Source organism: Vigna umbellata, chromosome 4, assembly GCF_029865625.1.
Source record: "Vigna umbellata cultivar VRB3 chromosome 4, Vumbellata_1.0, whole genome shotgun sequence".
Lineage (NCBI taxonomy): Eukaryota > Viridiplantae > Streptophyta > Magnoliopsida > Fabales > Fabaceae > Vigna > Vigna umbellata.
Genome location: NC_142168.1, coordinates 7,707,292 through 7,729,964, shown reverse-complemented (window position 1 = coordinate 7,729,964; position 22,673 = coordinate 7,707,292). Strand labels below are relative to the sequence as shown.

At 28.9% G+C, this 22,673-nt stretch overlaps 1 pseudogene; it reads left to right on the top strand.

Moving 5' to 3' along the window:
* Positions 1 to 10,917: 10,917 nt before the first annotated feature.
* LOC124833941 (putative CCR4-associated factor 1 homolog 9 pseudogene) lies at positions 10,918 to 13,796 on the top strand (annotated as a pseudogene).
* The last annotated feature ends 8,877 nt before the right edge of the window (positions 13,797 to 22,673 follow it).

The following is a 22,673-nucleotide window of genomic DNA, read 5'->3' as shown; positions in this document are numbered from 1 at the left end:
ACATGGTACGAATTTTAATTCCAATTTTTATGAACTAGGAAACCTAGTAAAATACCGAATCTACCTAGTTTAGGGAAAAAAATTGCCCACCACTGTTCAATTTTTGTCCCTTATTTACATTTATTTATTACCCAGCCAGAGAGTCTCTTATACATGGTACTGATAATTTTAATTTTGAATTAAATTAGTGATTAAAATAGAAATAAAAAGTATTTATTTTAATTATTGATAATAAATATTAAACTTAAAAGTTTTTTTTCCATAAAATAAATGAGTTGTGATAAATTATTGAAATCAAAATAAATTAATTTGTTGAGTCTATCGAGGGACCTGGAAGAGGTTCCCTGTGGGTTACACAAACACTAATAACATCTAAGTCAATTATAAAAGGGATCGACACTACTCTTTATCCAAAATCTTAAGGCAATAAGTTAATGGGTCTTTCACCTTTATATACTGCTCTACTTTCTCATTTCTATTCAATGTGGGACTTGGACTCACACTTGGATTCACAACAATCTCCCCCTCAAGGGTGATGAGTCCCTTCCACATAGGTACACTCCCCCTCTAGCGGAAACATTCCCGACCAACAACAACTACGAGTAACCCTTTCCAATCGTCGTTCATCTTAACGGAACTTTCTTACCTAAATACCCTTTGCTAGGAAGACTTTCGGTATAGAGATCATTATACTCGTTTGAGCCCGTCACCAAGACAAACCATCGATCGGTATCAGAGCCCATGTTCAGGTCTGGGGATCGGGCTCAGTTGAGTATGTCCCTCCATGATCAGGTGAAGCCTTGGCAGGTGGCCAGTGACAAATAGCCAGGTGAATCACGAGAGGTGGAGAGCAAGAGATACTCAGTGTTTGACCATGGATCGTGAGAGCAAAGAGAAGTGGTGACCATGGTGTACTCGAGGATAAGAAAAGACTTTCGTTGTAGGAGAGGTAGAAGAACCATAGTCCTTTGTTTGAGGGGAGGATGTTGGGTCCAAACAAAGTCCCACATCGGATAAAATAAGAGATAGACATAGATTTATATACACATAAGATACCTCTATTGGTAAGAGGCATTTTAGAGTGGTACCAAAAGCAAATTCGTGAGGGTTCAGCCCAAAGCGGACAATATCTTACCAGTGTAGAGATCTATGTGTATGTGTGTGTTGAATCTCCCTACACTAACTATATTGACATGATGTGTTAAACTTAACCAAATATATTGAAACAAGGATTTATCAGGATTATAATAATTATAATATTTAGTTTGTCCAAGAGAAACATATCTTAAATTTGATGTAAATCAATTCCAAATAAACACATTAAGAAATTTTAAGAAAATAAAAGTTCTTACACTTTTTCATTGATGTAAAAATTTAGAAATTGATATTTCAGAAGTGATAATAGCTTAAAAATAATGAGACTTGATTATTTTAATATTAAAAGGTTTTAATATAAATAATTTTATTATGAATAAGTTTCATTAAATACAACATCATTTTATAAATAACTTTTCTAGAGTTTTTTGATTTTTTTTTTCTTTAAGAGTTCTTCCTCCCTGCTCATCCAATTAAAGAACTAAGACCACAAGATTGATCCTTGCGGCGAATTATTCATTTTGGACTATTTAGTTTTTTCGTTCGTGTAAGTTGAGTTTCAATATTTTTTTTTGGTCTTTTTTGTTATATGTTGCATGTGAGTCTTCCACTACATCCATGCATATTTTTAGTCATTTATAGGAGTCTCTACTTATCAATGATCATAACAATATATCTTGATCGTTTTTTAATTGTTCTTAGGTATAATTAGGGTATCTTGTGGGCTTAAAAGGATTTGAGATTCCTTTGAGCAAGTTCATCTGTCTCTTAGGTAAGAGAAATTAATTGCACTATTTTTAACTGATAGATAACCTCTAATTGTTGATTGTATGCTTGTATGATAATTAGTTTGCGTAATTGAGTTTTCTGGTAAAATATGACATGTGGAGTTCAATTAGGGGTTTGATTTTTTCTTTAGTGATTGTATGTTGAAATTTGATATATTGTATGGTTGAGATTGCAATTTAGGTGAATTGAGTCATTGAGTTGTGTATACTCTAATGGTTAGTATGTTTTGAAATTTATGGTTGTTGTTAGACTAATTTGTAGGACTAGAATGACATAAATCTATAAATCTTATTCTGCAAAACTATGCAGACCCATTGGACAAACATATACTCGTTGAGCAAAGTCAAAGTCAAAGTCAAAGATTTATTGGCTTGATAGTCGCTAGGTGAGATTACACTCTTTGGATGAGACCAAAGTCAAAGAGCTCATTGACTTAAAGTCGCTAAGTGAGAATATATTCATTGGGTCAGATAAAAGTCAGAGAGAAACCAACTTTGTGGTTGTTAGGCAAGAATAACTTCTTTGGGTGCAACCAAAGTTAGAGAGTTCACTGACTTGATAGTGGTTGGCTGGGTGACTTTAGTAACATTTTAAGCTTAAGAGTTCTATTAATGATCTCGTTGGGTAAGCTATTTAGTCACTAAGTGAGAGTGCTTTTAGTCACTAATCACTGAGACAATATATATTAATTCTCACTAAGCAAGATTCACAAAGTCTAACTATTTTCACATGAGTCTCTTATGTCATATGATCTTAAATGTGGTAATTTGTGAATGTTAATATGATGCTTAGTTTATGATGTTTATCTGAGGATGGTTGGAACCAATCTAAGAAGGATCAGTTGTGGTTTGTTTAATGTATAGTATGACATATAGGAGTTCAGAAAGGAGGTATCCTGATACACTACCAATCATTCAACTCATAGAGAGAGGAATGAGGTGGGAGAGAGAATGGTAGGGGGTCCTAGCCTTGGACTTTTGGTCCTAGACACGAATGAGAATAACCTTATGAGTAATAGGGTGATAATCCCTATGTTTATGGTTTTGTAGAACATAAATACTACTACAAGTGCACACCTACAATAAAGCCCTATGTCAAAAGCATATATCCAGATAATTGAGTCTATTTTCAACTCTTTATATGTGTTTATATGAGTTATTGTATTTCATCAATGTTTAGCTTATATATGATATGTTCTAATTGTCTTAGATTAATTATTTTTGCACATTAGCTTATCCTATTGTTTTCTTTTGGTGTTTCATGTGTGTTCGTTTTTTTATGTTGTGATGATCGCCTTATTGGAATAAGCAAGTGAGGAGTAGGTGTGGATGCCTCTCTGGTGGAAGACAGTGATGCATCAAAGTTTTATTATTGGTCGTCTAGTAGTGATCATTAGTTCTTTTAGATGTATTTATTATTATGATTTTTTGTTTTAGATAATTGTATTAATATTATATCTAAATTTTTGAGACAATTTGTTTTGTTTTATTAATTTAATTAACGTCTTATTTTAACAGTTGTAAGCTGCTAAAAGGGGAATGTTACATTTTGGTATCAGAACAGATCATCCTTAGGTAAGGGTTGTGGGTTTGTCATGTCTTGCGAAGTTTAAAAGTTTAAGTTTAGATTGTAGAGATTGTGTAACCAACTAGAAGTATTAAAAATAGAAAATGTCTTCATAAGAGTAATAAGGGTGCACACTCATAACTACATTAAAGATAGTTGTTTTTCTTAATTCTAAAAGTTTAAGGAAAGAAAGAGTTGTGGTTTGAGTTTTGTTTTCTATAGTGATTCTTGTCATGTTCTTACCTTTGTGGTAGTGTTAAGTACTCTATAATGATAGTGGAATGCAAATTCAAGGATAACTTGACCTGCTTACCTTTATGTGAATTGGATAAGGCCTTTGAGACAATTTTCTACCTTGAAGATATGGAGAATTGGTGTGTTAGAGTTTGGGAGTTAGAAAATCAGAGTTTTGGATTTCAAATGACGAGGAAAGAAGTTGGAGTTCTAAATCAATGTTTTGGATTGAAAGAGTTTCGAGAATAGGTTATTCAGGTCGGATATCACAAGTTTTGCAAAAGGAATGAGTTCAAAGGATAGAAGAATGGGAGATATTGGTGCGCGCTTGTGTAAGGTTTGAGAAAACAACTTGGTTCTACTTCTCGACAATGTATAGGAACCCTAAAGTGAACAAATGGGATTAATCTTTAGAAAAAGGAGACTAAGATGAAGTAAAGCTTAAGAAGAAGTCACATAAGGTGGTGCTTTCTAAGTTATGGAAAAACATTTTTTTATGAGAATGAAGTATCATAAAGGTTTTATACTAAGTTCAACAATCAGAAGGACAATAAAAAGATGTTTAAAGAAAAGTCGAATGGGAGGTAGGTTTGATCGTGGTTGAGGTGGAAGAATTAAAGTATTGAAAGAAGAAATACATCATTAAGTTTGATTTGAAAGAAAAGGCAACATTAGCGATGTTAAAGCACGAAGAATGAGGAAAGAAGAAGAAAAATCTTAAGTAGCTTAAACGGTGTCTACGATAGCTAGTGCTGAAGTGGTTACCATGAAGGATCTAATGCAAAGATATAAAGTTGTGCTTGGACTACGGGCTTTTGGTCAAAAACTTGTTGAGTGGTTCGACAAGTATACCGAATCGTTTCAAGTAATAAAACATGGTAAAACCAAGTATTGTTTTCCCAAGAGACTTGTAACACTAGAGAATTATGCAATTAACAACTCATTTAGACTCAAGAACAACTCATCACTTATGAATATGTCCAAAAAGATAAAATCACAAATAATTACAAGGTTGGACTTTGGTACTGAAGGCACTTAGAAATGAAAAGACTAGAAATAGTATGAAATGACATTGCTAATGTTAGGATTCACCTATTTCACTCTTGTGCCTAACCAATTTCATCTCCTCTCCATCAATTTACTAAAGTCAATCCACAAAAACACTCTAACCATAATTCCTTAGGTGAAAGAGCCTAGCTTTTCCCTATGAAACTCTAATCCCTTTGAAAATCTAACAAGAAAAACCCGCATTAAAGAGTTAGGATCTTAAGACAACATGTGAATCATCTTCCATCCCTAGAATCAATGAACCACAAGGACTCTTGTTTCAGTTCTAGGTTTCATCTTAAGTTCCCATAACCCTTGAAACCCTAAAAACATGTCATGAACATTCCTATTACATGCAAGCTTTAAGATTGGAAACAAGAATAGTAGCAATTGATAGAAAAGGCACATATAAATACGAATCAATCATCAATTACACAAGAATTCATAGGTTTCATCAATCCCTAACAAGATGAGTTTGGTTCTCCACTTCCATGGAGAAGCCTAGAGCTTACAAACATGGTGGATGGAAGAAGAAGGAGACCTAAAGGAAGAGGATAAGATGTTCCCACAAGCTCCTCGGGGCCTCCATGAGCTCCAGTAGTGAAATCACGCCTCCAAATAACCAAAGACTCTAAATGCTTCAAGAGAGCTTGAATAAATAGGCAATTTTAACACATCAATGTCGTCACTGCTTAAGCAGTAGCCCAGCGACAGCCCAACGGCAACATTCCAAAGAGCAAAGCGCTCAGCTACCACCCAGCGGTAGCCCAATGACAACATTCCAGGGACAGAGCGCTCAGTCGTAGCCCAGCGGCACCCCAGCGACAACATTCCAGAGACAGAGCACTCAGCCGTAGCCCAACAGCAGCCTTCCAGAACTCTCCTTTTTTGTTGTTTTGCTTGCTTTTGTGACTGATTAAGCTCTATACTTTAGTGGAGGTTCTTCCAAGCACTTTATTAGCTACAAAATAAGGGAATAAGTGATGAAATTACATCAATGTAGCCTAAAACACAATTATTTCTAAAAGCAAGATAAAATAGAGGATTAAGCAAGTTACAAGCTAGAAAAAGTTGACTTTGCTACTAAAATGATGCTTAGATAATGGTAAGAATTAGCATTATCAAACTCCCCCAAACTTATAACTTTGCTTGTCCTCAAGTAAAAGTAATTTGACCTAGAAAAACAATTCAATTGCAATGGTCTAGCAACTCAAGATGCAGAAAAGAGAAAATGAATAGGGGTAAATCAACAAAAAGAGAAAATGAAAACCTATAAAAGCAAAACTCTACAAAAACATTTTTAATTTGACATTTAAAGAAGGAGAAAAACACTATTTATTTAAAAATACTAATTATCATCTAAAAACACTAATTATCATCTACAAACACATAATTAACATTATTTTTACAAAACTCTAAAATTAAAGAAAAATCTATAAACTATCCTAGTTCTAGAAAATAAGAAACTAAAAGAATATAAAAATAACTTGTAATAAAAGAAAAATAGGAAAATTTGAAGAGTTATCACACCCTCACACTTAGAGAAATGTGCTCCTAGGCAGGGAAAAACTAAACAGAGAAAACTCAATTTACAAAATAAAAGACTCTAAACAAAACTCTGAAGCACTAAAATTATTCAAAGCTTAATCATTTCTTAGTCATTTCATTAAAAAAAACTGCATAATTATATTTCTCAACATTAAATCTTAGTATCATCGATCCAAGCATTTGAAAAACAACTTAATTTAGTCAATTTCAACAATGAAAACAATCAGAAAAGCATAAGTCAGTTTCAGTCTCAGAGAACTAAGTGTTTGCAATCAGATTCACTCAAATATTAAAGGTTGTCCTATTTCACTCAAGTATCAATCCTCCCATAGTACTTTCATGCACTATAAGATTCAAGCTTCGCATTGTAGATAGCAGATAGGAAACACAACCACCGCATAAACAAGGTGATTAAGTTGGACATTTGAGGGTAAGGAGTATAAGTGGAAGCCTGAGGTAGAATAGAAGGGAGACCCTTTTAAAGGAGTGAGACAGTGAGACTCTCCTTCGAGGATTTCATTTTATTAGAGAAAATGCTCAAAAAGGCTATGCAGGTCCTATTTTATTTGTGTGTTGGGAAGTGATTATTCAACATGAACACAATCACCTTCATTTCCATTCTACTAATCTTCCACAAATATGAATGCTTTATTACTTTTTATAATAGAGCAACATGTTCTAATCAAGTTGAAAAAAATAAAGCACTCTAAAAAAACAGATTTGGACAACTCAAACCATTCATTTTCACTTTTTATTTGGTGAAAATGTGAGTTACTTTGGGTTAGAAATGGACTTTAAGCCTAACTCAATCCCACAAAACCGGCTTGTAGGGTGAGGTTTGCACCCACTTATAAACTCTTAATTGGTCTTATCTCTGATTGATGTGAGACTTCCAACTTTGTTTTGCTTTTATTAGAAATCTTCCTCTTCTCAATGATAAGCAAAGTTGATGCACGCCTTCACATCCCTATACCACCATTATTGGAGTAAATCATATCACGACCTTCGTTACTATTTACAAATATCAATTTTTAACTAAAGCATTTCAAACATCTTTCTGGTTTATTTGCTTTAACAGGGTACGTTTCTGATAGTCATCATACCTAATACATGTTCTTTGCATGGTATCTTTCCCAAACAACACAAAAGGTTTCAATGCTAGTTCTTGAATAGCTAATTGATTATTTATAAACTCTTCATGCAACTCACTACACATTCTGATAATTGAACTACGTAGTGATCATATCAAATGTACTTAAGTGGTAATTAATGGCCTCAATAATTAATTTTTGCACCTTTCAATTAAACCACTTCGTATATTCTTTATAATATGAACTTCTCTTTCATCATACTTCTACTTCATTTTTAGGTGACTTCATTTGTTGTATCAGTGTTTCTTTTTCTGTAGCTTCTTTTTTCATTAGTACAGTGAAGAATGTAATGTACGTTTGGAACTTTCCACTGTTAGCATACCTAGAAAATCACCCTTGAGGACTATAATGACCACTCGGGTGGCAAATATTGCCATTTTTTAGTGGAAAAGACATTTGAAGGACAAAATTTTACGCTAAGTAGCGATGCCAAGATGCAGAAACTATATCATTGTGTCTCTTCTCATGCATGCCATTATACACATTCTAACTTCTGAAACACACCAGCGTCTGTTCTTGTCAGTCCCCACATTTCCTCTCACAAACAATTATTTGCATAATAATTCATATAATAAAGTATATAATTTACAGGAATAGATCAGTTCTCTACACTGGTAGGAATTTAAGAATGAATTAAAAGTTCTGTATTGAATAAAATAAAAAGTTGATATCATATAGAAAAATAGATTCATAAACACACTATTTTAAGATTTATATTTGAAGGTAAAATGTACTATTATACGAGTATATGAGCCGCTCATAATTCATTATGTAGAATCTCCCACAAGATTGATATTAGAGTACAGTTTTTGTATTGATTTTCTCTTTGTATTGTCAGTATGTTGTACCTTTTGATTCTAATATATTGAAAAAAGATTAATACATTTTAAAATATTAAAAATAAGTATTAATATATTTCAAAGACACGCCCAAAAAAATAAAAAAAAATAATAGAGAATCCAAATTCTTGATATTTGATTAGAAATTAGTTATTTCATAAGGTAAATATGATAAAAAAAATTTATAAAAAAGGTGAGATTTACAACTTTTTTTGCTTCATACTTACTACAAATACAAAAACGCTGATTTTATATTTTTTATAATCAATTATAGATGTATATGATCAATGGTGTTTTCTTTTTAGGTCATACAAAATAATAGAAAACATAATTTTCACTAACAATTTTTATTTCTCGTATATGCTTTTTGTATTTTAATGTATATCATTACATCTTTATATAATACATGTGCATTATGAACTAATGGAAATGATGTAAAAAGAGTATATTATGGGGCTGAGGCAAAATTTTCAATAACTTTGCTGGTCAAACTTTGTGTATTCTCCTTGATCACGATTCTTCATAAATGAATGAATTAATAGCAGCATGATAAAAAAAAATTTGAATGTTAGTTGTTTATAGAGTGTCAACCTTTTTGCTTCCTTTCTGATATCTTACTACTTTTCTGAATATGTAGAAGGAGAAAACTATTACCACAACTATGCATATACTTTCTGCTATCACTATTCTGAATACGTTGTTCATAGACTTTGAGGCACAATGATACCATGCGCTTGAACTGAGATCGTATGCAATGTTTCTTTTCTTTAGTTTATGAAGTTACATCTAGGTATATGTGTAGGCATATGCATATTAAGTCATGAAAATGTTCATTTTTGGAGCATGGGAAGAAAAGAGGCAGAAAAATCAATAATATAATATTTATTGGATGAACTTAGTGAAAAGTAAATAGTAGCAAAAGAGGATTTTAATTATAGGAAAATGAAGTATACATATCTTCACTGGAAAATCAAAAGTTTCCATTGATGGATGTTAAGAGCAACAAATTTGCTGATTCTTAGTATTAATCACAAATTCAGAGATATACCATTTTTCTTTCAATAAATTGATTATAGATATTAATAAAGTCTAACAACTAAGAACTTCATTGATTTTTCGGGTCATTAAAAATATTTTAACGGAGTGATTATTTATTGGTAATTTTTTTTAAGTATAATGAATTGTTTGGACAAGAAAATTAAAACTTAGAATTTTTAAAAATATATTTTAAATAATTAAAATAATAAAATTTGAAATACACCAAGAAAAAAAAAGGAAATAAAAATTTCATAACTAGTCTTTCTCTCAAAATATACATTACACACATATTAAAAAAAATTGTTCAATATTATTTAAATGTTTGAATTTGACTAATATGGATGCATATTTAGTGAAAGACAGTGATACAACAAAGTTTTATTTTTGGTTGTCTAATTGTTATCCTTCGTTCTTATAGATATATTTATTTTTATTGTTATTTCTTTTAGATAATTATATTAATAGTATATCTAAATTTATAAATAATTTGTTTTGATTTATCAATTTTATAATTTCTTATTTTAACATTTGTAAGTTACTGAAACTAAGATGTTACACTTCAAATCTGATAACTTTATTCAATCAATTTGACAGTGATTTCATGTTTCAAGTTATTTCTAGTTATACTTGATGCATTGTTTTCATTATTGTTATTATTATACATATAGAAAATAATTATATCAATTAAGTATGCTTGGTGCAATTTAATTTGCTCTCGCATAAGTATGAAGTGTGAAAATGGATAAACACGACATAATCAATAACATAAAATAGCACATAAATTTAAATTGTGGGAACAAACAAGAACAAAAAGGTCATTTATCCTGTACTATTTTGGCTAGTTATTGGTATCCAATTAATTTTTACTTGAAATCTTCAAATTGTTTCCTAAATAAGTCTTCAAAAACGCGGAAATAGTTTAATTTGGAAATGTTTTCTCACATTCTTCTTTATTCACAACTTGTTCAACCTCTTCCTTAGACTCCAATTTTTTAATTTTTTAAAATTAATGATTGAAACAATTTTTAATAGTAAATTGATAGTTAACTTCTTTGGTGAATAATTAATCTTTCTGTTAATTTTATTCCATTAATATAAAGATTCTTTTTTAATTTTATTTTTTTTTGTAAAGGAATTGCTTACAACTAATTGCTCAATTTTCTTATGTAATTTGTCAAAGACTTCTAAGTTTGGATGCAGTGGCTTCACTGGCTTGTAAGCTGTAATTCTCAAAGACAAAAAGAAACTACTAAGAAAAGATATTTTGGACTGTTATTCTATTAATTAACAAACAAATAATAAATAAATACAATTAACACAACGAAAAAAAACTTAATGCAAAAAGAAAACCCAACTCAAAATTCAAAACCAGCAAATTGTTTAAGTAACAAAAATTTTGTTGTTAACTAAGCAGCTAAGCACCAGCTTATAGGTTAATTTTTAGATATCCAACTTCAAATTAGCTTCAAAATTTGTTCAAAACCAACAGAGTTATAGGTAAAAAAAAACAAGTACAAAAGGCTGCGACAAATGAACCCTAATTTCCCATAATCAGCACAAAAATCCTCTCATGTCAAAACCTTTGATCAGAAGAAGGTCAATCTGTAACCATGTCAGTGTCTCCTTCTCCCTCAGTCTCCTTCTCCTACGGGCCACCCTTGAACACCAACAACAATGGACTAGACATATTCACCAAGGTCTTCCTGTTGCTCATCTTTTTCACTCTCTTCGTTCGTGTCTGTTACGTGTACATGAACATGCGACGAGAACAAAACGGCAACGACAACGTAAGCAACAGCATCGATTCCATGATCCATAATGATCAAAATGATAACCTCACCGGGCTACCCTATGACGTCATAAAGTCCTACCGCACTTTCCCTTACAGCAAAACCGATAGTGTTGTGGGAACAACGTGCGACCATGACACCACGTGCGCCATATGTATTGAGGATTACGAGGAATCGGAGATGCTGAGGGTGTTGCCGCAATGCCGCCACTACTTTCACCGAGACTGCGTCGACGCATGGCTGAAGGTTAATGCCACGTGTCCCGTTTGTAGGCACTCGCTCATGAAAACTGGAAGCAATAATAATATTAACCATAACAGTGTCATTAACAATGCCTTAGAACGTGTCTAACTAATAATATCATGGTTTTGCAGAGAGGATTTTTCGTGGTGATTATTCTAGTTTTTTTTTTCTTCTTCTTCGTTTTCTTTTCGATTTGGTTTAACGTGTATATGTTCAGAATGTGAAGGAGATTACTTAGTCGAAGGATTTGGGTTTCCACTTTTTGAAAATTGATGAATATGAAGAGTTTTGTTCTTGGGGAGAAAATAAAGAAGAAAAAAGGAGAGAAAGTCACAAATAATAATGTAAGGAAAATATATATATATATATATATATATATATATATATATATATATATATATATATATAAATATAATCTAATTAATTAATCACTCGTACCTTTTTTTGGGTAGGGTAAAAAAAATGTTTCTTCATTCGTTCATCAAATTGTTTGTTTTTTAAATCTATCTTATTGTGTGTATTTAGAAACAAGGTCGATCTAAATTAAATTAATTTTCACTTAAATTTATAATTTGTCTACATTCATTCGTTCTAAAATATAAAATATTTACTAACTGATTAAATACTTAATTTAGTTTTCAATATGTCATAAATTTAAATATTCTGTTTTGTCTTTTAGTGTCCATTTTTTTATCAATTTTTTTCCTTTTTAATCTTCTTTAACTTGTAAATCAACTTGTTTTTTCCCTTTTCAATTTGTCAATTATTTCGATTCTTCTTGCTTCATGAGCTAATTAGAAAAGAATATTAATAAGAAGAAGAGTGATTTGATCAATAAGTTAGAAACGGAAAAATAAAAATAATAATCAAATCATTCATTAACTGTAAAGTAAAATAATAAGATAATGAAAATGATACTTTAAACATTCAAAATAACAAAAAAATTAATGAAAATTTAATTTAAATACTCATACTTACAAACTAATAAAAAATTAATCAAACCTTTACTAAACACACCTTTTCTTTTTCACAGTAATTGAACTTGGTGTGCTATAATATATCTCCGACTGGGCCTCCAGTCAAACTTTTGAAAATTTTAAGGCCCATTAACTAATCTTAATTCATTGGTCCTAGAGATTTTCTTTGTCCATGGTTTCTGCGACACCTAACATAAACATCTAAAATAAATATTAAAAATTAAAAATAAAAATTTCAAAATAACAAATTATGTGACCTGGAGATATCTTATTTGTATTTCTTTATTTTTATTATATATAACTCAAAATTTTCGTTTTTCAAAATTAACAAAAATAGAAAAAAAAATAGATAAAATAATTATTTGCCAATTAAATATAACACTCTTATAAAAGATATTATCAAATAGATAAGTTATCTATTATTCAAGTATAATCAAATATAAAAAATAAGACAAATGGTTAGATTTTAATGTATCACCTTAAAAAAATTATTTACCATTTAACTTCATCCTTTAAAACAAATAACATAATATTATATTCATATATATACGTGTATTTATATTTATATCCATATCTATCTATCCATATATTTATGTCTATATATAGTTTATGATTTTTTTCATAATCCATCATTATAAAAGTGTGAAGTTGTAGCTCTATTTATTATTTTGGGAAAAGTGGATAGGAATAGAGATATTAAGATAACCATGTGGTAGTGTGATGACGCGATTAGTGTGGTCGTACAACCTTGAAAATGAGTTCAAATGAATTTGTAGAGTGATTAGGTTTTTTCCTTTTATATTTATGGACACAGAGTTTCCTAGTGTCATCTTTAAGTCAGATCTAGCTTTTTGACAACCACATAATAACTACACAGTGATGAAAGCCAACGTGGATCGTATGCACCTCATCAAAGTTGGGCTAACCCTTTCAGACTGCCATGGCAACCTTCCAACCTTCGAAACCTCCAACCACTTTATTTAGGAATTCAACTTATGTAAGTTCGATGTCACGCGTCATCTTCATGCTCTTCAGTCCATTGCCCTCCTCCAATGCCAAGGGATGGATTTTGATAAGAATTGAAGTTTTGGAGATCTACGTCATGCGATTCGTTGAGCTTATGATGATCTCAGGACTTCTTTGCAACAATCATATTCACTGAATTACTTTTCATGGTGCTTATGATTTTGCCTACTTGGTCAAGGTATTGAGTCATTGTTTTCTGCACATGCAACCACTTTTACCTCTCAACTTGGGTGACTTTCTATAACTCCTTAAATTCTTCTTTGGACAGGAAGTATATGATGTTAAACATCTCGTCAAATTTTGTTCCAACCTTTATGGCAGTTTAGACAGAATCAGTAAGTTCCTAAGTTTAGATAATAATGAAAAAAGAGTCATAATGCAGGTTCTGATAGTTTAGTCACGCTGCATGTTTTTAATAAGATTAAAAGACTTTATTTTCATACATTGACTTAAAGAAACATGTTGTTCATAGTTTAAAGATGTTTTAATGTTAATGTTTTAGAATTTTTGTACTATTCTTGCATTAATTGTTTTCAAGTGAAAAAAATGTATAAATTTGAGTTGGTTACAAGAAGATAATATCTTATTTTTATATTTCTTTTTCTAGCCTCATATTTATTGTTTAATAATAATTTATATATAATTATATAAAAAGAATTTATCTTGTATTTTTTTTAATTTAAGTTTTTAATACGTAATTTTTTTTAATTTAAAATAATCATCTTACAAATTTTATTTTGTTAAACAATTATCTTTTTAATTTAACTACTTTTTTTATTTGTTCACTTTTTTTAAAAAAATTGGTAGTTTTAAAATTAAAATAACTATTTATAATAATAAAATTATATACAAAATAAATTAATATTATTTATAATGAAATTGCAAAAGATATTTATATTCATTTTTATAGTTATAATTTTATTATTTTGTATTGTTATTGTTAATAAGAATAATATCTATATTATATTATATTATCTATAAAAGATGATTTTATATTTTGTGTACACAATTCATATGTTTATTTTATCCCCTATAATATAAGAGTTGTTAACTTACTTTTTTAAAAGTAATAATTTTTTTGAATAAAATTAATGATGAAAGAAAATGGTAAACTATTTTAATAATTTAGTATATTCAATAACTTATTTGCATATTTATCAGTATATTTATATGTACCTTTTATTTTTAATAATTTAGTGTATTTTACTTATAAAAATTAAAGTAATTAGTATAACTTATATTGTTTTGTAAAGTTAAATAAGTGATAAAACGAAATAAAAAATACGAAAACTAAAATTATTTATAATAATTTATTAAATAAATTTATTATATTAAATCAAACACATTTTTATAATATTTTTTCAGTTTAAATATTATACAATTACAACTATTTATACAATAAAAAAATACATATCGAAAGTTAAATATATTAAGGAATCCTAAATTTCTTTTAATAAACTTAGAAGTGCACTGGAATATATATTTTTTTAAAACGATATTAAAATATTATAATAATGTTGAATGATCATGGCATTATTATGGTATGATTCAATCCTTTTTATTCTAAAGAGATGTATCAATTAAAAGCGTGAGATAAAGAAAAGTGTAAAATGAAAATTAAAATATAAAGATGTTTGGATAAATTTCTTGTAAATATTTAAGAAATCAAATAATTTTTTTAAATTAAAGTTAATTTTTTATAATTAAAATTGGATTGGTATAAATTACTACAGTGGTAATTAGTTTAATTTATAGAAAGATTTATTATTCTCTTTTTCTCTTGTTTTACAAGTGTTTATATTTTTTTTTCTACGATGAACTTTTTTCTTCTAAAACTTAGTGATTTTTATCTCGTAAAATTAATTAACAAAAATTATTGATTATAAATAAAATTTGAGTGGTGTTTAATGTTATATTAGAATTTATATTAAAGGATATTTTAATTACTTATCATCTACGAAATTAACAAATTTACATTTCATAACAAAATGTATATATTATAGTAACGGTAATTTTGAGAACACATGAAATATCTTTTAGAAAGAAATTTCTGGATTGAGTTTTTTTAACATTTTTTTTTCTTCTTCTTTATCTGCATTAGTGCTACGAATAATGACGCTGTAACAGTAACAATCAGAGCAATAATAACAGTGATGGTATGAGGAATGATAAATGGTATTTAAGTATTTTTAATATATGATTTTCATAATTGTGAACATCATTAATATCATTATTTTCATTTTTTGTTATCATTATTTACTTCTGTCAAAATTGATCATCTGACTCTCGATCCCGTACATTAAGGGTTGGTTTTAATCTGACTCATTTATTAGTAAATCGAAAAAATTCGATCACAGAATTAAACAGGTTAACTCATTGACTTATTTAATGACACTTTTGTTTTTCAATTCTAAAAAAATAACAATTTTTCTCTAATTCAAATCTAAATAACATTTAATCCAAAATAATGTTAAATTCTAAAGATAATTTAAAATTAAAAAAATATAATACAATCCAAAATTACCTAAACTCCAAATATAATCCAAAAACAAGCACAAAAAACAAAATTTGGTAGGTTGGCGAGTCAACCCGACTCAAACCCGTGATGGGTCAAATAGAATTAAAATGAGTGAATGAGGTTTAGAGTAATCAATTGAATTATTTAGAAATTGTATTATTAAAATTTTCTTTTAATTATCTTAAAAACTTATTAATTTTATTGATGCGATTGATTTTTCTTATATTTTTACCAAAACGGAGGATCTTTTTGTTGAATAAAAAATAGAACAAGATTTAGACCTTGATATTCTTTTCCTCTTTTTTTCTTTATTTATTTCTTTAACATATTGTATTTGAGAGTTTATCATAAATGTAAAATAAATATTATTTTTATTTTGATTAGTTTTTTTTATTTTATTTAAGTGAATTGTGTTGTATGGAAATTACTATTGAGAATGATAAAGATTTATATGAATATGTGATCACATATTTGAGATGATATGTGAATTATTTTCTATTTGTGTATTAAGTGTTACAAAAAAGATTAACTATAGAAGTTTTGATGATGACCAAATCAAGTCTTAAGTGCTCGCTTTGCAAGAAGACTTTCATGAAGACTTGTTTTATGTGCTAAAGTTTTTGTAATTAGTAGATTTATGTATATGGCTTTATATGTTATTGATTCCTTGTAAGTTATGCTTTAAAATTCTCTTTAGAGTCAAAACACTCTACAATAATCGATTATCTACTTAAGATAATAGATTATCATAGAGAGGTTTTTAAGTTTGCTAAAAAACTCATTTTGGCTCTAGAATAATCAATTACCAGAGAATGATAATCGATTATAGATAATCGATTATGACTTATCATAATCAATTATCAAAGCTAGCCTTTGGAGTTTTTGAGCATGTTTTTGACCATTGTGCATTCATTAAATGCATAATCGATTACCTTAATTAGATAATCGATTATCACGTGAGAAAAAGCCGACAACGGATTTTTTGGAGGTGTTCTTGAGTGAGGTCTTTATAAAGATGTTTTTGACTCTCATTCTAGCACACGAAAACATATCTATTTTGTTTGAACTATGATAAGTGTAATTTACGGTTTGTGTAACTCTTGTGCTTTGGTTTTGAGAACTTGGTGTTTGCAAGAGCGAGAACTTTCACTAGGAGTGTGATTGAGTGTTGCTACTCAGTGAAGCATGACATCCTTTGTGAAGATTCAAAGGAAGTGTTCATCCTTCGTGAAACATTCGAAGGAGGTGTTCATGCCTTGTGTCCTTCAGGGGAAGTGGGTTTCATCTCTTGTGATAACAAAATAGGTGTTTTCTAAACCTTTAAACTTGTCTTTTTGTGTGATTGTAATAGTTTATTAGTTTTGTGACAGTGAAACTTTAATCTCTATTTGGGATTAGCAACTAGACATAAGATCCTTGTGATCTGAATCAATATAAAATTATCTGTACAATTTTCTCTCTTTATTATTGTTTTAATTATTTGTTAAGGAAATTAAAATTAAGAGAAAATTATTAAAGGCACACATTTGTGATAAGAAACTAATTCACCATCTCTTGGTTTATTATTTACGTTAAACATTCTGTTGCACAACTTTGAGAATTGGTATCAAAGCTTGCTTTGATAGTAATTCAAGTGGTTGGACAACATCAAACCTTTGTTGAGGGTGCCTCTATCAATAAACATCCTTTGTTTATTGGTGAAAATTATGCTTTCTGGAAAGTCAGAATGCAAATTTTTATGGAATCTGTAGATAATGAGATTTGGGAAACTATCACAATATGATCATTTTGTTCCTACTGTATTTATTAACAATTTGTAGGAATCAAAACCCCGTGACTATAATGAATGTTGATGATAGAAGAAGAACTCAACAAAATGTAAGGGCTCGAAATATTATATCATTTGCTTTTAATTGTTGATGACTTTTACAATGTCTACCTGTAAGAATGCTTAAGAGATATGAGAGATGTTACGGGTCACTCACAAAGGTACGGATTGTTGGGATAAACTTAAATTTTAGGGTTTTATTAATAATTTTGTTTAAATCTTATTTTATTAGTTATTGGGTATAGTAATATTTAGTTTGATTTGATAGAGATAAAATAGCGATACGTAGTTATGATTTTCGGTTTATCTATGTACAATATTATTTTATGATAGATTAAGCAGATTTTATTTTTAAGATAGTTGATGTTTTATTTTGATTTCCTGTAATATTGTAAGTATCACGACTATTTAAAGTCTTCAATTATCATTGAATAATAAGACTCAATTTCAGGAAAATATCAGAGTGCGTATATTGTGAGATTTTCTTAAACAAGAAGGAATACCTTGATCCAAGAATATGAGATGTTCCTAATGAAGCAAGCAGAGACAATAATTGATGTTCAAAAGTGCTTTACTCATATTGTGAATCATCTCATTCAGTTAAGTAAGTCTTTCGATAATGATTAGTTAGATATAAAAATTCTTAAACTTTTATACAGGACTTGACAACCCAAGGTGACTATGATAAGCGACTCACAAAATCTTAACACCATGTTGATGGCTGCATTGTTTGATAAGTTGAGAGAATGCAAACTTATCTCGGAAGATAGAATGAGGATGAAGAAAAATGCAAGAAAAAGACGTTAGCCTTCAAATTCGAGATTGCAAAAGGAAATAGTATCAAAGAGGATGATGAAGATGAAGAAAATACGAGTCTTAATTATAAAAAAGCTAATCAAGTTCATGAAGTTTAAAGGTAAGAGAAGATTCAAAGGCAGGAAAAAAATCAAGAATCTTCCTTAATCATCGTAGTGATGGTTACGAAGAGAAAAAACATATGAAAATTGATTGTCCAAATAAAAAAAGATGAAGAAAAAAATACAAAAAAAATCTTAAAAAAAAAAGAAAGTTGTTAAAATGTCTTTTCATCGCCAAAAATAGAATAAACTTGGTCCTCACTGATAAAACATAGGGACAGGTATTAATCTTCGGATTCTACTAAAATTAAGTTTAAAATATTAAGTAAAGTTTTGTTATTTTATTTACTAATTATTAACTACAAAGACAACAAGATGGAAAGAAATTGAATTGGAAAGAAAGGAAATTTAACAAATGCACGATTCTGTTTATATGAAACTGGTATAGATATGAAGAAATGAAAATGAAATAGTCTGATTAACAAAAATGGATACAATAGCTAATGCTTAAATGGATGCATGATAGGAAGAAAATTAAATTCAATAAATAATTCCAAAACACTTAAAAAGGAATAAAAATAGTATTTCTAAATTAAAACTAAGATGTTACGAAAAATGAAATTAAAAACTAATTATTTTATATATAGTAACTAAAAATTATAATGGAAAAAGACGAGACAGTAGATGTATGATACCAGAATAAGAACTCTTCCATTATTCAATGGTTCCCACAAAATGGAAACTGCTTTCATGAGTAATGATTGATGATTATTGTTCACTCAATAAACTTTCCTTATTCAAAAGTTTTTTTTATGAATGAGATACATTACCAATCAAAAATACCCCACTAACTCATACAACTTATAATTAACCTAAAATTTCGTATTTGAGAATAAGAAGTTTATTATTTTAAGTTTTTCAAGGTATGTTTCTGACTTTCTGTATTCAAAAGTTTGAAATATATTGCTATAATTTAGTTCTATATTACTTATTTTTTGTTTATTGATGCTTCTATCATATTTAATATTTTTTTTAGGAGTTGAGGTCAAACACAATTAAATATTTCTTCTCTTTTCATTCATCATCTTTCAAAAATAAAATAAAACTTCAAAACACACAAGAGATTATTAACCCATGTTATTAAAATATTAAACAATTTAAAAAATATATTAAGAGAACATAAACATAAATATACAAAGAAAAAATTATATATTTTGAAAATTCCTGAATTTAGTGACTTCTGCACGAAGTGTGCTTCCATGTCGGAATTATTATAACAGAGTGTCCAAAAATCACGTTTTTTTTTATCATTGTTCAATGACATGATACTAAAAATGCGGAACACATGTATATAAACAAGTGAGCAACTATAATCAATTCAATTTATTAACCTCACCCCTCAATTACTTAGTTTAAATTAAAACAATGATCTGATATGGTTTGATGATATGTATTTAATATTGTAAAACGTGATTATATAAAAAAAATTGTGTTCAAGTTTCTTCGTTAAAATTTGTCACACTATCTTTCTAACAACCTAACCTATATAAGTATCCCTTTATACTAAATTGCACCATGAATTAAATAGTTTACTATACATTAATATACATCATTCAGATCAAAATAATTCATTTTTATAAAACTAAATTCAATCTTAATATATATGTGCATATATTTTAAAATTTAATATTTTAATCCTTTCAAAGTTTGTTATTTCATATCTCTATGTACTACTAATTACTGCATTTTTTTATAAATTTAATAAACAAAAAAGTAGGTTACTAAATATAAGATAACTACACACAAATGATTCATATGCATATATAAGCATTGAAATATGGCATTTCACTATTGAATTTATTATTTTGATTATAGATCAACATATACAGATCTAAATATTAAGTGAATATATATCAAGGAACTCAACTAACTTCTTTTGAAATATATGAAACATGAACTATCAAAAGCTAACACAAAACCAATTTTAGACATTTCAAGTCTACATTTCCTAAATCAAACTTAAGATTCTTGAAAACTACTAATAGTGCAGAATAATCAATCATATTCCAACCAGAATAAGTTTTTTCTTTTCTTCCACAAATGCGATACCTTTATGTTGATGTTCATGCATAAGATTATATTTGTATATGTATATGCAATCTGATAAAGAAAGATAATTCTCAATAAGTTTATGTTTGTGATGATGTATTTAGTTTTTTAATCAAGTTTTTTGGGAATGAGTTAGTACTTTTTTTAATTTTTTTTATGTGTGTGGATGATACGAAGGACCATGGGTTATCAAGTTAGGGATAAATAAATTTCATAGATGAGATAGAGGTGAAATGTAAATCTGAGATACTTGTGGATGGTGTGGAACTTGTTGCCTTTTAATTATATATGGTTTTGCCAAATGAAAATAATATAGCTAAACCTTGAATTTTATATGTGAGTTGAATATTGTAATGTTGGAGTTGTTGATGATATGCAAAAGTGATTATATTAAAGAGATTAATTTGTATACGTGGTTATTTTGATGGCGTGGAATTTGTTGCCATTTATGTTTTTTCTCAATAAAAAAAAAAGTGTAGCTAAATCTTTCAATTTAATATTGAAGTTGAAGTTGTTATGAATTGTACAAGTGATTATTGATAACATTAATTTGTAAGAATAAACAATGAATGTGTTGTTATGAAATAAATGAAGTGTTTAAATTTAACTAAATTAAGATTAAGATATAATTTGAATTTTATTTTACTATTTTGAAAATTAATCTCATTTCAATGCATAAGTAAATTAAGTTATGATTTGAGGTAATAAGTTATTCTTACAATAAAATTATTAGAGTGAAAGAAAACATATTTAATGTTAGGGAAAACATTATCTCTGAAGTTATTCGTTAAAATAGTATCATTCGTTGCTTCAGTCCTAGATTATAGTTAGAGCGATCATAAAAATCGAATTGGTTATCTCTCTTATAAGAGTATAAGAGTTTGATCATTCAACATTATTTTGAAAACTCTAGAAAAAAAGAGACCAAAAAAAATTATTCTCCTTTATAGAGAAATATTACTCAACACTAAAATAACACTGATAACAATTGATTTTATGTATTTTTGTGTATATATTTTGATGAATAAATCAACTCTTTCGTAATTTTTACCTTGTTTTATCCCCACTTTTAGTGTCTTCATGTTTCCATGTGTTTTTGTTAGTATATATGTGTTTTATCTCTAATATCTCTTTGAGTGTGTGAAATAAGAAAATAGGAAACAATTCTGGTGGATGAAAACAGGTTAAAACTCAAAGAAACATGATTAGACAACAAACGATGGATTTTAGGTAATACTCGCTCTAGGTGCCACAAGAGTTGCATTCAGTGCTACGAACACAATGAACAAACAGAATTATTTCAGTGACACTATTTATACGAAACTATTCATTATTCATTGCTCACTATTCACTTGGCACTGTTCACTTGTTGGGCGACAATATTCACTTACTGGGTGAGTTTGTCAGTCAGAAACATGAAAATAGGTATTTATTAATGTTTTCGCGATGTTTTTGAGAATTCTCTTTCTCCTACACTTCATTCTTCACCTAGAGCGACTTGAAGAGGTCCTTTGAGGTTGTTTGGGGTGCTAGAAAGTTCTCCCTTATCCTCCTTGGGTCTCAATCTTCATCAATGATGATTTTGATCCTTTTGGGTTGAGAGGAAGATGGTTTGCAAATTGAAGGTGTTAATGTGAAAGGGAAAACATAATTGGAGCATGGAGAAGCTACAAAGAACCTTGGAAAATTGCATGTATCTTTCTTTGGTTTACAAGTTCTTCTTTATCTCTCTAATTTTGTAGAACTCTAAATTCTCACTAGTGCAGAAAAGACCTTTAACGTCATCTTTTAGACATTTGACCCTCGAATATCCAATGTTAAAAATGACCGGTGACATTTTTCGTAAATGAAACAACTATTTAGACGTCGGCTATGGCGGGACCCGACGTCTAAATACTCATATACGTTGGCTCCCCCGAATAGACGCCAAAACTAAACAAAAAAGTTAAAAAAAATAATTTTTTATTCTATTTAGATGTCTGTTATGGGGGGAACCGACTTCTAAAGTCATTTAGACG